Source organism: Lolium perenne, chromosome 6 (genome assembly GCF_019359855.2).
Source record: "Lolium perenne isolate Kyuss_39 chromosome 6, Kyuss_2.0, whole genome shotgun sequence".
NCBI classification, from domain to species: domain Eukaryota; kingdom Viridiplantae; phylum Streptophyta; class Magnoliopsida; order Poales; family Poaceae; genus Lolium; species Lolium perenne.
In genome coordinates, this window is record NC_067249.2 from 26,746,906 (window position 1) to 26,761,587 (window position 14,682).

Consider the following 14,682-nt stretch of genomic DNA (forward strand, 5'->3'; position numbering starts at 1 on the left):
TTATATGAAAGGTAATTTTGTATTTAGATCACAAACATATTGCTAGAACAACTTTCATGCGTGAAAAACTTGTCTATTCATTTATCTTTTGTAGATTGAAGCTGCTTGCAACACACACCCAACTGTTGATGTATTATAAATTTTGTATCCTTCTGGAGGTCATGTGTTAAGTCTTCCTTTTTTGCTTCTCAGGTCATGTGTTAAGCTACTTTTTATATTTTGGTTCCAATAAGCTTGCGCCCAGTCATGGTTGATCCACTAAATCATATCAGATGTGAGATGCCAATTACTAATAATTATGAACTTCAGTGTTTAGATAGGACACAGATTTAGTATTGTCGAAACTGCTTCTTTTTTTCTTCTTGTGACAGAATACATGTCGAGTGTTGGCTTTAAAAGTATTTGACCATGAGATACTTGTTTTTTCTGGAACAACATTCAGTCATCTACTCTGCAAATATACTTCTTTCACTTGTAAATGACCTTTTCTTTTTGTAGAAAAATGATTTGATTACAGAGTAGGACTTATATTCTTGCGTACCTGAACTGCGCATTTTAGCCCTCACATACAATATCTCCATTTTATTGCACTGTAAACTGAAGTGCATGTATTGCATTTTAAATTACTTGATTCATTCACAAAATATGAAAGTCGGATCTGTGTTGCACAGTTTATTCAGCAGCTAGAAAGTATGAAAGTCTCTGATATCTGTTGCACACTTCATTCAGCATCTCATGGCAATAGTCTCATCTCTTTGATCTTTGTGAACTAAGTCACTACCTGAAGATTCCGAAGTTGAGATTATGTGCATCAACATATAATCATGTATCTTTTTTGTTCCAGATTTCTTGGTTAGGAGTGCAGATTCTTACTATTTAGGACATTACATTTATGTCCTATATTTAGAGGATGAAAACTCTTCAGTTATTGACAGAGCTATACTTGAGTGACACGCCTGGAGTCTGGAGATGCCACAATCAGTGTTTCTTTCCATAGACAAGTGAGGGCCGTATCATTTGCCTTACAGGTATCTTATAGAGTTATGTGGCAATGGATATCTTCATTTTGTTTAGTAACTATAAAGAGCTTTTAGTGTGTGCCAGCAGACTCGTAAAACCATTTTAATTTTTCTACATATTTATGGTTATATGACCATGAATACTTTCTTTCCTATATTTATAGTCTGAAGAGTTGCAGCCATCAACTTGATTAGTAGTATGTGTATTTTAACAGTGCATATATACTTAAGTAATAGTTTATTGGAGCCTTGCATGATTTCATACAGGTTTCTAAAACCTTGTATTTTAACAGTGCATATATACTTAAGTAATAGTAATACCTACTCTGTTTATCAAATATGTACAAGCTTTTCACATAAAACAAGCATGAGAGCTGAAGTCACTAGGATCATTAGAGGTCAACAACTTCCTAGGATATGCAGCACATGTAAGTATGTGCATGTTAGTGTTCACATCTGAAGAACTCATATCAGGATTTCGTGTCTGACTTCTAAGCTGAATCATAGAGCCTGTTATATGGTTGTTTAAAGTGACCTTAGATAGACAATGATGTACAACTTACTCCTGTGAATAGCTTCATTATTTTATCTAAATATCTGAATATGCTTCTAAGCTAGATACTTAATTCACTTTGTGCTACCATTTCCTTTCCAATGCATTACCCGAACAACATTTAGCACAAAACTTGTTTCATAGCTTACAGATATAAATACTTTCTACGTACCGTGATATAACTTATATGTGATATGGTTAGTGTAGTTCAATCAAATAGTGCCTGCAATAATATATAGCAAGACAGTTAGAATGTCAGAATGGTATCTTTATCCGAAGTCTCAATCATATTTGGAATTTGCAAACAAATCCAATCAGCTATCCTCAGTATTTTACACAACCTTTTTGAGTATCTTCTCTTTCTAAATAGGTAGCCCCATTTTCCTATCCTCACAGGAGGCCACGTCACCCCATATTCCCCCACTCTGATTTTGCACACTCTCGCTATGCAGTCTCTCTCGGCTAAGACCGACGTGGGCTTTAAATAGATTGTTTGTGGGCTCAACCAGATGGTTAGGGCGGATTTGGGCCAGAACAGGTGATTCTAAACGACATGGGCTGGGTACATTGACGATACTTCTGGGTAGATGTCCTCCACGTTCGTCTTAACAAAAGCCTGCTCTGTTCCTCTTCCTGAGCTATCACCTCCTCCTCACGACGACTGCTCCTTCCTGCGACTCCCCGGGGATAAATCCGAGCATTCAACCTAATAAATCGGACCTTTAAGGGAGTAGAAACTGCTCTACGAAGTTCATCCGCCTCCGCCGTTTTATCAACCTTAAAAGGCACGGGATGGTGCTGTCCGCCTCCACACCCATCAGAGCAACCTACTCTCGCCGTCAGCACGGGCAGCAGCTTCGACGCCGGTAACTGCCCGCTCACCATCGTACCTCCTCCTTCCTTTTCTAGAATCCCTGAATCCCTCAGTCCACCTTACCAACCTGGCAGGTTCATCCCTGGCTACGGATTTTGTCGCGCCTTCGGATTTCCGCTACTACCACATGCCGTGGATTTCTTGGGATTTATTTTGGATTCTGTGTGATTGATCGATCACCCGCTGGATGTTGATCTGTTGATTGATTTCTCGGCATGTTCATCATCCACAAAGTCCACCGCATTCTTCCATTGGTACATGTACTGTAATCTCCTCCTCTTAATTTATAATATACATTACTTGAGGGCAAATTTATTGGTTATCTTCCGTCTAATGCATGTGTTCAAGTAAATATTGGCTAACAGACTGGGTATCCATGTCCCTGCTTTAGAGCCGCCGTTGAAGCCCCTTGCCTGTTGGTATTGCCACACGAATTTACCATCGCCACGCTGGAGAGGGCGAATTTGGAGGAAGAGTCGGCAGTCGGCACGAATCTTCCTGAGTACCAACACGATTCAGCAGACCATAGATATTCTTTTCTTTTTCATGGTCGCAGCCTCGGCTTCTCCAGGAAATCATGCAGCATCTACCTCAGCAAAGGTGCTTCCCGACAACACACAGCCGTCGATGTTGCTTTTTCTGTCCTTTTGTAGATTGATTTTACTTGGCCTTTCTCAGATGTCTCTATTGGCGTGGGGAGTATTAGCGTGATTCCTTTCTTCTGATGAGCACCAAATAGTCTGATTTGATATATGGACCATCCGTCATCTTGCTTCTTGACCTTACCCTGTAATGGGTTTCCTTTTTTTTCAGATGGGAGTTCAGTTGAGCTGTCTCATGGGTCCTACTTAAGCTTGCTATGCCACTTTTTCGTTGATTCCGAGACTATTTCTTTGTCGAGATAACGGTAGCTACCTTTTTACACAATACAAGTTAGCACTTTTAGTTTGCTTTCGTACCATGTAAAATCCTTCATGTAGTGTTCATTTGAAAATGGTTATCGATATTTGTAACACCATGTTTGTCCCTGCAAAAATGAATTTGCAAGGAGATGTCAAAGAATAATCTGCTGGTCAGGATCTCATCCGGGTTTGCCTGCCAATCTGCCATGGCCTGGCGTTCAATATTGATCTTCATTTGGGGTACTTCGACCACATTGTGGACTGTGGCACTGCCGACAAGGTTGTGACGTAGCTGCACTGGAGACAACAGTGGGACTTACTCCTAATTAACGAGGTGATCAATTATCCGAGCGTGATACTTCTATACGGTTGCTTTGTATTCAGACTGATTACATGTTAATAGTTAGTTATTGCCTCCAGATTGTTAAATTTGACTGGACTTTGTGTTATCAGTGTCGATGATTTTTCTATAACATTTTGGGAGTATCTTTCGCCAAAGAAAGAATCAAACTGACAAGCCAACTGACAACTATGTTAATGAATTGAATATATTGTATGATGTTAATGGTTTTATGGATGTAACATTCACGTCATATATAGGAATAATCAAGGCAACACAAAAGATACTTCTCGATTTTATCTTATGTTGCACACAACACCAATTACATTGCTGCATTTCTCTACAAATATACTTACACATTCCCGCTGCAACGCGCGGGGTATCATCTAGTTACTATAGTTCCCATGGCATGGTTGTTTATGTGAACCTTGCTTCTAAACAAGAATACTGCAGATTGCATGGACCATTAAATTGTTTATGGATCTCTTATTACAGAAGCACCCTGGAAGAGCTAATATGCAAGGTAGGTTTCCCAAATTGATTCACATCCTTTTGAATAAAATCATTGCGGAGAACTACCACATAAAGTGCATATTGGATCTCCAGTGATATTACGCTTATAGAGGTTAGTCTGAACTCCCAGAGATTGTGTGGCCACCTTCCAGGAGAAAACATTTATCTTCTTCCGGATGTTTGCCTTTCTAAAAATGTGAAAATTGCTTGGCAGTTTGATGAAACCTCTGAAATTGTTTACCTTTTGATATCCTTAAATTACACATGCTTTTTCTTGTGCATGAAGATAAATCTTTTTCCCTTCACTATTTATGGGGTTTTTTGCCTTAGTGCCACCTTTTTATAGTTTAAAACAGATATATATATATATATATATATATATATATATATATGAGCCATACTTTTTTTTATTTAAATCAGCTCTGATATTTTCCTTGCTTGCGTTGATTCCTTCATATGGTTGAGCATGTTAAATTATCATGACAAGGATACCTTTCTACTGTGCCGCTTTCTTCTACATTAGGCTTCGCCTATCATTCTCAATGCCAAATATGTATAGTTTGTTAGAAATTTTCAACCATTTTGTATTGAAGGGCACCCGCAGTACACATGTTATTTCACCATGAAACGGATAGTCAATCTTGTAGTGGCTAACCATGTGTAAAATAAATTCTTATGTTAAGAATTGCTCATAAAGTGGAATTGTAACCCTACTAGAGCCCACTATTTTTGCAATTTTTATGTCATTTATAAGTTAATACCTGGTCTCTCCACTCTTAAACAAGTTCAGATGTTCAGTTCACGATGCAAAATCTTTTGTTACCATTATTTAATCATCAAGCTCTACTCTAAACTTTACAGTAGTCTAGATACAATTCACTTTATTGTGTCTACTAATTTTTGCATATTGTCCTTTAGGTCCTGGTGAAATACTGGATAGAGGCGGGAGCGAGTACCAGATCCATTGTCTCGGATGGAGGATGGCCACAGGCCTATTAGATGTGGTATCCGAAGGCCGTCGAACGCGGAATTGCAGTGGTCCTTGCATCGGTGATGGAGAGGCAGGGGAGCGACTGGTCTCCGCTCGGGGCTTCTCGAGAGAGGGGTGGAGCTCGGTAAAGTCGGTGATATCGAGATAGCAAGGAGGCGGTTGGCTTACATCGTTCATGTTCCTTTTCTGCAAAGGGTTTCTGGAAACAAAGTGTTAGGAGAGTGAGGAGCCCCTTTTGTATGTTTGACAGAAGGCTACGATTTAGGGTTGTCTCTAGATATTTATGAATATCAAAGTATTTTTTAGATTAATTAGAAAAGTAGTATTCCTTTAGTTGTACATGTGTTTGCAACATCTATATTTTGCGAGACAATAATACATCTAAAAGAAAAGAGGTTGTTGACGGCCCAGAACGTAGGCGTGGGACTCACCGCGGAAGAGTAACAAGAAGATCTAGAACTTGAAACCACCTAGATGCTCTATAGTATTATGTTGTAGTGCAATATGATATCGAAATTTGTTTTTAATTTTACAAATTATATATATGCTTTGGGAAATAAAATTTGAAGACCCGTGACAACGCACGGGCATTTTTACTAGTATATATATATATATATATATATATACTACTTAAAAAGACTAAACTGGTTCCTTATTCTGCCATCTACCATACGTCTGCCTTCGTCGTTTCTTTCGTCGTCGCACTTCCTCGTCCGTCCGTCGTCCACATGGGCCACGCCCAATGAAACCTTCCCAGCACAATTTCTGCCCAGCAGCACTACGACAAAATCTTCGCCCTACCTTCGTAGCTCCACCTCTCCCGAACGCGCCGACAATTCTCTCGTGCGCCGCTCTCGTGCGTGGAGGGTTCCGCCTCCGCTCCCTTGCACCACCGTGTTGCTGGTCATGGAGGCCCCATCACCTCAAGATCGAGCTCCGCATCTTCGTGCCCGACTTCTCCGGCTGCCATATCCACCCACCTCAACATGCCCCACGGCTCCCGCCACAGTGGATCTGCAACCGCTGGGCCTTCATCGTCGGCGCCGCCGCGCCGCCCTCCACGCAGGGTGCGGTCGATGGCCGCCGCCTGGACGCTCCACGCGCACACACAATAGTCAGCAGGCGGGCGACACAGCGGCAGCCGTAGGGGAGCCGCGGCAACGAGCCGGCGACCAGCGGGAAGCGGCGGAGCAGCGGCCACCAGCCATCGGCAGCGGAGCAGGCAGGCGACCGCGACATCAACGGCCAGCAGCCAGGTGCTCTCTTGATCCCTAATTCTGGACTGATCGGTGTGTGATTCCCCTGATCCCTAAGTTTTTATTCCCCTCGGATTTCGCATGCCTACCTATTTGCAGGTGCTCAGATTTCAGCCAGGACGCCTGCTAGCATATTAGCACCTAGCAATAGCAGTACCATTCTATTAGTTGTTTGCAATCAACGTGTGTCGCTGGTGCAGTGAACTATCTAGGTAAGTATTGACGAGTATACGTGTGTCCTGGTTTCTGTGATTGCAAGATGTGTGGTTTTTTAGGGGGAATTGCAGGAGATAGTTTGGTTCGTGTGATTGTAGGATCCTAATTTTACAGGAAAGACTTGAAGGACCAAATTGTCGACTGTGGTTGTCATTGCTATAGTCAGATTACTTGTATTAGAAAATATGAGGTAGTTTGAATCGATTATTAGTTGTACTGATCTACCGTTTTTTGTACATTATGCCCAACTTGACACCAATAAGCCAACATAAGCCCCCTGTAGGCACAGTATTAAATTTCAACTTATTTCTACAACTTTAACACCAATAAGCCTCTATTTTCCATCTGGTAAAGGATGTGTACCTTCCAAGGAATTATAGATGGTCTTAAGTTTTCTTTACATTTGAGCACTAGCCCATGTCATACACATGGTAAATGTGTGATCCGTTGGACAATGCGAAACAAGTATATGAGATGCTGAATAATATATATTCTATGCAGCTTGATTGATAATTTATAAAGTGTATTCCCAGATTTCCTTGTTGTGACTCAGGTGGATATGAGGGACACATGTAATCTAGACGGACATCAGTTTTAAAAAGCAATAATTCCCTGGGCAAGTTCTTTGCTATGTAAAATGGCATATCATGAATTTGTAACCTGATATTCACTTCCATTTTCATAAGTTAGCAGTTAATTTCCTGATTTTAGTCAATTGTGGATCATGTATCTCTTCTGAACAGTACTCGTGGTTAGAATACTCTCTTTTTTGCGTACTATTCCTTTTTACGTTTAGTGCGTACAATTGTGAATTTTAAAATGTTGTTAGAATAGCAACTGTTGGCACATGCCTTTCTATTAGTTCTGATTTTTTTGGCACATGCCTACAATTGTGAATTTTAAAACTAATATGTATTTTCAAGGTACTGCAAGTTTTTTTGTTGAGTAACAACTTGTAGTTTCATGATCATTGATCAAAATGATGTGTACTTACAGGGAACTAGGTGGTTTCGGGTTTGTTAAATTCTGCCACCTTGAGAGTGCCGCATATGACAAGCAAGAAATTAATCATCAAATTATACGTGGTCGAGATATTACAATAGTCTTTCCGAGGAGAACAGAAAAATCCCACAAGAACTGCGCTTTAGAACAAGATCAAGGTAAGTACAGTATACTCTTTGTTTTATTTACTTAAGCATAAGGAATAGGTACGCATATGGATGGAAACTTCAGGAGAAGGAAGTCCCTATCAAGATCCCTGAGGTCTTGTCACCCCTATAAGAATATAACAGTTTGTTTAATCAATATATTATAGTCCCTTTCAAGAAAATCTTACCTCATTGGTAGTCGAGCTGAGGTATTGAGTTCACCAGTAAACTCTTGAAGTATTTTTACATAGTTAGTGTAGATTCTTGAAGTTTTTTCACATAGTTAGTATAGATAGACTCTTGAAGTATTTTAAAATAGTTAGTATATACAAAAGTTTATCTTACAGTGTTCATTTGCTCTATTTTTCTCCAGGGAACAGGTTTAGAAGATGTACTTTATGACATGTGAAAGAGGTCAAAGAGCCTTTGTTGAACCATGCCAAAGGATGTCTACACAAGATGATGCAACTAAAAATCGCAGGAAACCAGTTTCTTCCTTTTTGGCCATTTACCACATATCCAGTTATTTGTCATGTACATCAAAAGAGATTGCATTTAAACTTTTTTGTGCACATTTTTCGTTTGCGTAGACGATGCGTTTGATAGAGTTCTCAGGTTAAAATAAATCCATGGAAGATGTATCCATCACTCAAACCAGTTATCCAAAACCAGCAAATTGGGTTCACTTGCCATTAGTTCGTGAGGCCAAAGCCATCAGAGGAAATGTATCTGCATGTGCTTCTCTTGAATAAATGGGCTATACCTATGGTGCACTAAAGAGCAATGCACCAGAGATGGTTGAACTTCCCCTTGACTATGTGAGAAATCCATCATTTTTAAAATTGTAGGTCAAAGAGCAGGTATTTGGTCATTTTCAGTAGAACATAGAAACTTTTCCTGACATTTTACTTATCATGTGCTGTTTTTTCTTCTTGTAAAGCTCTAGAAAATAAAGCCTGAAATCTCTGATATTAATGGTAATCCAGAAGGTTTACTTTTGGAGGCACTTCATTCGGTTGGTTGTTTGTGTGCTTTGTATGCCCTTGTAGCACCCCTCAGTGTTGTTTAAATCAGTTATATTGTTTTACAAAGGGCCTACCCTTGGGATAATCACTATAGTTGAACATACTGGTTTGAGTGACAGAATCATATTGGGCCATTATTCCGTCGGTTATTTCTGAAATGCATGAACTAATTTCCCTTGTACATGACCCTAATTATTTGATGACAGTTAGAACTCGGTCTGGTTACTGAAGTAATCACGAATACATGATGCAAATTATTTCATCACAGTTGACCACTCTATCTATTTAGAAGGAAGTAACCATGAAGCAAGTGTTAGTTTCTATCTTGTACGGTGTGTGGGTTTCAGTGGGTTATATTAGTCTATATAACGCTCATTTGCCAATGCAGGAAGCATCAAGTTTGCAGGAGGAGCAATGCAATGGCCAGGGTCATGCTAGCATTGTAGAGAATGCTGATTTTATGCCTGTACTTGAAGGCGCTGATGGTGGTAGTGTGCAGAATACCAATATTATTAGTGATCAGGGGAATGCAGAGCATGGAAGCCCAAGATCAGGAGATGGCGAAGATTCAAAAGTGCAGACTACCAGTTCAGATGTTGGTGATGATCCTGTAGGACCTCTGCCATAGAGGTGGATGGCGAGGAACTGCCAAATTGCCTTTCGAAGGAAAGCACTGAATGGCAGATGTCTTCCCAAGAACCACCTCCCTTACAACCAGCGCGCCAAACATAGAGGGAGAGGAGGGCTTGGCAGAGAAAATCTCCTCCCGCTCCGCTCGATATGGACGGGAACTCGCGGGCGGAGGGAGCAGAGGAGACGGCCGTAGGGGAAAGGGGGAGCATGGTCACCTGGGAGAGGTGAATTGGATGGACAGAGGTGGTGGGACTATGCAGCTGCGGCAGCAGCAGATGGAATTACAGTGAATCGGCCGCCGTGACCTAGCGGTGCTAAGTCGGGTGGGAGTAGTGGATTTCGGGTGCGGGGCAGCACGTGGCGGCATAGCTTGGAGCTCGGAATTCTCCGTCGGCGGCGTCGCTACAAGTAATTAGACACGGCTGTTCATTGGCGGTGCTAGGGGTATTCCCCTATAGTGAAATAGCACATACCCCATACATAAGCCCAACAGGGAATGCTCCTCCGTAGCTCGCACGAAGACCAAGCCACAAAGGCACGAACCGGTCGAACCCACTCACACTCACGGTCGCTGCACGCGCACACACAGCAGTCAGCAGGCGGGTGACACAGCGGCAGCCGTAGGCGAGCGGCGGCGACGAGCTGGCGACCAGCAGGAAGCGGCGGCACAGTGGCCACCACGACATCAACGGCCAGCAGCCAGGTGCTCTCTTGATCCGTAATTCTGGACTGATTGGTGTGTGATTCCCCTGATCCCTAATTTTCTATTCCCCTCAGATTTCGCATTCGCATATTCGCATGCCTACCTATTTGCAAGTGCTTAACCAGATTTCAGCCAGGACGCCTGCTAGCATATTAGCACCTAGCAATAGCAGTACCATTCTATTAGTTGTTTGCAATCTTTGTATACTCGTATATATCCACCCAATTTCTTTGTAATTGGCAATTTTCCTTTGAACGCCCAGATTATACTAGCAGATATAATTTATATAATTTGTTAGATGCAAGCTTTTAATTGACTATTTTTGATGTCATGTAGAGTTTCACTACTTGACTTATGTCGTGTTATTTACCTTTGCATTGTTTACAGTAATTTCTGGATGTGTTAGGACCAAGCATTTATACATAGCTGTTCAACTACTTTTGCTGAATTAATAGCCTTTTTCTGAACTGCGGATGGAGCTCTGGCCCTAGAAATAGTTCACAACAATAAATATTGCAATGCTGTTTTATAAATTCCTAATGCATCTATTTTCCTAGAAAAAAAATCTAAACCAGTTTTGGTGTCCTAATTATAAAAGAACTAGATCAGTCGAAAGAGAAATGTTTATATTTATTCATCCTTGCCAATGGCGGATACAGTTCTCACATGCCAATCTTCCACGCAGATGTAGGAAATAGGCCATGATCTACATGTATTGATGCCTTGATAATGGCAGGTCTTGCGAGTACTTCAATATATGTTAATTGGAGGTTAGAGCTATGAAGTTATACCTCAGAACTTGGGGTAATGGCATGTGAATTGCAGTGGTTTGAGTACTGCTAAGAGCATCCATTTCATCCATCTGGAATGCATCTTTATTTAATTTAATTCATAATGAGGAAGTGAAACACGAACCGTGTTGGCGATTTTTTTGGAGCTTCAAAGATAACAGCGAAAAGAGTAGAAGGAATGAGGATGACGATAAATCATAAGGGTGTCGTTTGGATGGAGGAGCAAACCAGGAGGCAATTTGTAGATGCCATTAGATGCAGCACCTGGCGTTTTCAGGTAGGTGACTTACATAATTTTACATGAACCTCTTTATTTCAAATAAGATCTCTCTATTTCACAAATATAATTGTGGCACTGGTATCTGCATGAAGAGCTGCAAGCTCATTATCTCTATTTAGCTTCTGAATAGTTCTTCAATTGAGAGTTATAATTTTAGACTAGGTGACAATCAAGATGCAATTGTAAAAAGGAAGTGCATTTGTTTACAATACGCCAAATTATACAGGCACAGTCCTGTTATGGAATCTTATGTGATTCGATAATTGTAATTTTGGTAATGCGCTAGATCTGAAATTTACCTAATAAATAAATAAATGAGATGATTCAAATTAAATCATCTTCAATTTGATGTGATCTTTTTTCCTTTTTGTTAAAAAATATACTTGCCTTCCTTTATTCACTAAGGTATCATTTATGGATGTGTTAGGACCAAACATTTATACTCGCTGAAAGTCCAATTATGGTTCCAACAAATGTATCTAAAGGACAGCCTCCGTTCCTAGATATAAGGTGTATAATTTTTTCCACGGAAATTAAGAAACGCATGTGGAGGCAAAATTACACAAGGTTTTGATGGGATTGATCCGCAATATACCTTACATTGTGGATTTTTTCTCAAAAAACTATACACCTTATATCTAGACTAGAAACGGAGGGAGTATATTTTCCAGGATACATTCACTGACCACAAGTGCATACATGAATGTTTGAATCCTTTTCATGAAAAAACGGATTTGCGTCAAAGATGTAGCTGATCCTCTTATCGCTCGTGAATGTTTGAATACTTTTAATGAAAGTTATAGCGGATCTTCTTGTCGTTAATGAATGACCTAAACTGTCATGATCTGAAGATTTGTTTAACAAATCAATGAATGGTTAAAAATAAACTCCTTGAATAATTGTTATGTTTTACTATTTACAGAGACTACACGGTGCTACTTTTAACTTAGAATACAATTTGACAGATTGCAGAACATGGTGGTGGGATGATGCTGGCAGGAGGAAAAGAGGGATGCAATTTCTGAAGGTTTATATTTACTGCTTTAAGGATGACAGGTATGGAATTTCGCAATGGTACTATGTGTCGTATACTTATAGTTTAGGCTTTCGACTACGGCCTGCTCAGGTAGTACGCGTTGCAACAGGTGTATCGGGTGACACAGGGGATGAGAGTTGGACGGCTTTAAGGTCCGTGACCAATGATCTCCTCCCACCTTCAGGTGTATAGTACTCTTGCAAATCTGGTTAGCTTTAAAAGATAAAAAACAAGACAAAGTGCACTCCATATAATCTGGTTAATTGACATTATCTATTCAATTTAGGACGTTGTCAGTCTTTAATTGTCAGCTATGTAGTGATATAGACGTGAAAAGAAATATGAAGGCTGATAGATTGCCTCATGTATTAACTGTGCTAGCTGCTAGCTATTGGATTTGGAATGCATGTCTGGTTGATTCAACATAAGAATTAGTGAATAATTTCAGATTGTTGGGCATCATAAGTTGTCAAAGTTTTTCCTTTGTTGGTATGATATTTAAGGTAACAAGGAGTAGTCAAAACTTCTCTCAAGAGAAACGAAAATGTTGGTGCTTTTCTTTGCTAATAATAAGAGGATATTGAAATTTCAACAAACGAAAATAGGTGTATTTTATGAATAGTGGAATTTTAATATTATAGTTGAGGCTTGGCATTATAGAAAAATGCGGACTAACTATGCATGTATTTTCAATTGGTTCAGCTGTTAGTTGCCTTATCTGATACTGCCTTTTGAACGTCATATGTTGTCCATCTCGGTCCTAACTGCTATTTTAACATTATTCATATTCCTCCTATTATATGAATGCATGTGCTTCACTGGAATTATCATGAAAATGGTAGCTGTGTGAGAAATATTATGAATACATCTGGCACTGTACCTTGGCACTTTAAAGAAGTAGCAACTATATAGTAGGATAAAAATAAGAATTATGCTTGAGATTGTTCATAAAATATTACACAAGAAGGTTTGTTTACGCACTAAGGACCATTTTTCTTCTTTGTGAAAAAAGCATTTAGATAGCATATACTGTAGTTATTTTGAAGGAAATGATAGCTGTGTGAGAATATTATTCATAAGAAACTATCCAGTATCAAATTTATTGTTGTAGCACTTTTCTATCAACAACGGTCTTTTGTCTTGCATTAGCTTGGTTAAGAATTCCGAATCTGAATTACTTTAGGTTTCATATAGCAAAAAAAACAGTGTTGTTTTCTCTTTGAACTACGTTTCGAAAGGGAGAAGCATCCGAACTGTAGGCATGCTGCTATCAATTGATTACAATTTTCATGCATTGCTTCCTTTGCTGAATATGTTACTAATTTAGTCTGTTTTTTCTTAGAAAAACTGTTCTCGCATGGAAACATGGTTCTGAAAGATCACACCTGTTGTAATCTCAAATGAAATAAGCATACAGCCAGCTGTTGGTGCACATGGAAATGGAAGATCTTTGGTCAATTCAATCTTCTCTTTACCTTTGATGGGAACTCACTGAATAATATGGACGTGCTTACTTGGATAGAGAAGATGGTAAGTTAGATCAATCATCTTGGGAGAGGTTTCTTATCCGACAAAATCCGACTAGACTAATGATTCTCATTATATTTAACTGATGTGGCAAATATGAAAAGTGCAAAAGAAAAGTGTGGCAAATGTGCAGCCCCCTTTAAGTAACATGAGTCTTTGTCTGAATATTATATTATATTAAATGTAACTTGGAAAAGAAATTGAGGATCTATTATATTAAATGTGTGGCGGAAAAAAGAGAGTAACAATAATGGTGTCTTGTTATTGTGTTCGGTATTATCATGCTATAGTACATTATGATATCCTTGATTTATTTTGAATTTTTATAGTGAGTTGTGATACATATATGTGCATTGAGAAATGAAATTTGAGGACCCGTAGCAACGCACGGGCATTTGTACTAGTTTAAAATATAAAACCAATATTATTAGACCTATCATGAATTCATATTGCATGCACTTGGTCTTACCGATGTTATTATATTTTCCTATACTTGGTCAAACTTTGACTTTGGCCAAAACTAGAACACGGGATTATTTAGAACAGAGGGAGTATCTTCAGATCGATGCTTGGCCCTTCACCTTCAACGGAACGCGTGTGAAGAAGGAAGAAGAAAATAGAGAATATATCTCGTGAACTCAGGCTTGTGCTGGTTCACTCATTTAGAAGATGTCAAGAAAACATTCGGGCTCGAGCAGATAGCCTCCTCCATTTGGTCGCATTTGCTACAACTATTTCGATAGAGGGACGACCTGCCAGGGGAGGTATCCGGCTGATTGAGGGACAAGCAGACAGAACCTGGTGTGGAAAAAATGGAAACAAATGATGGTGGCATCTGAATGATAGTTTCTGGTCTTTCCCTGTTTTACCTGGAG

At 39.7% G+C, this 14,682-nt stretch overlaps 1 long non-coding RNA gene across 3 annotated transcripts; it reads left to right on the top strand.

Moving 5' to 3' along the window:
- Window positions 1-6,208: 6,208 nt before the first annotated feature.
- Window positions 6,209-14,028, top strand: LOC127308524 (uncharacterized). Of its 3 annotated transcripts, none has more exons than XR_011746582.1 (8): window positions 6,209-6,448; window positions 6,548-6,660; window positions 7,661-7,824; window positions 8,186-10,173; window positions 10,859-11,241; window positions 12,210-12,300; window positions 12,390-12,432; window positions 13,623-14,028. It is a non-coding gene; the product is annotated as an uncharacterized lncRNA (long non-coding RNA). The 3 variants fall into 3 exon arrangements; XR_011746583.1 differs by having other exon boundaries at window positions 10,910-11,241; XR_011746584.1 differs by lacking the exon at window positions 6,548-6,660.
- The last annotated feature ends 654 nt before the right edge of the window (window positions 14,029-14,682 follow it).